The sequence below is a fragment of the Alexandromys fortis genome, unplaced genomic scaffold, assembly GCF_014885135.2.
Source record: "Alexandromys fortis isolate MF-2015 unplaced genomic scaffold, M_Fortis_MF-2015_v1.1 scaffold_14, whole genome shotgun sequence".
Taxonomy (NCBI): domain Eukaryota; kingdom Metazoa; phylum Chordata; class Mammalia; order Rodentia; family Cricetidae; genus Alexandromys; species Alexandromys fortis.
Genome location: NW_026067910.1, coordinates 489,059 through 489,797, shown reverse-complemented (window position 1 = coordinate 489,797; position 739 = coordinate 489,059).

Below are 739 nucleotides of genomic sequence, written 5' to 3'. Positions count from 1 at the left end.
TTGGCTTCTCATCAGCCCTCATTGTCCACCATGTGCAGAGAGTCCGGTTTTATCCCATGCTTTTTATCTTTGAAATAGGGTCTGTCTAGGTAGTCCTGGCTGGCCTGGAAAATTCTCTGTAGCCTGACAGAAATCCACCTCCCCCTGCCTCCAGAGTTCTGGGACCAAGGGTTTGTGCTCCCATCTGGCTCATGCCCAACTTTTATTCTTTCTTTCTTTTTTTCTCTGTGTGGGAAGGAGGGGGCTATCACCTGACTGGCCTGGAACTCAGAGATCTGTCATGCCTAGCTTTTTTGTTGTTTTTGTTTTTTGAGACAGGATTTCTCTGTGGCTTTGGAGCCTGTCCTGGAACTAGCTCTTGTAGACCAGGCTGGCCTCGAACTCACAGAGATCCTCCTGCCTCCCAAGTGCTGGGATTAAACAAAAACAAAAACAAAAAAAAACACTGTGACCCATGAAGCTTAGGAATATTGCTTTATTTATTTAGTTAGGTATGTATTTGCCATTATTGTTATTATTGACACAGCATCTCTCTGTAGTCCAGGCTGGCCTAGAACTCATTATGTACCCCAAACTGACTTGAAATTATTAATTCTCCTGTCTCTGTTTCCCTAGTACTGAGATTGTGTTATTTCTCATGTCTGGCCAATATTACCAACGATTTGGCCAGGGCCTTGTGTGGTAGAAACACCTTTAGTACCGGCACTCAGGAGGCAGAGGCAGGTGGATCTCTGTGAGT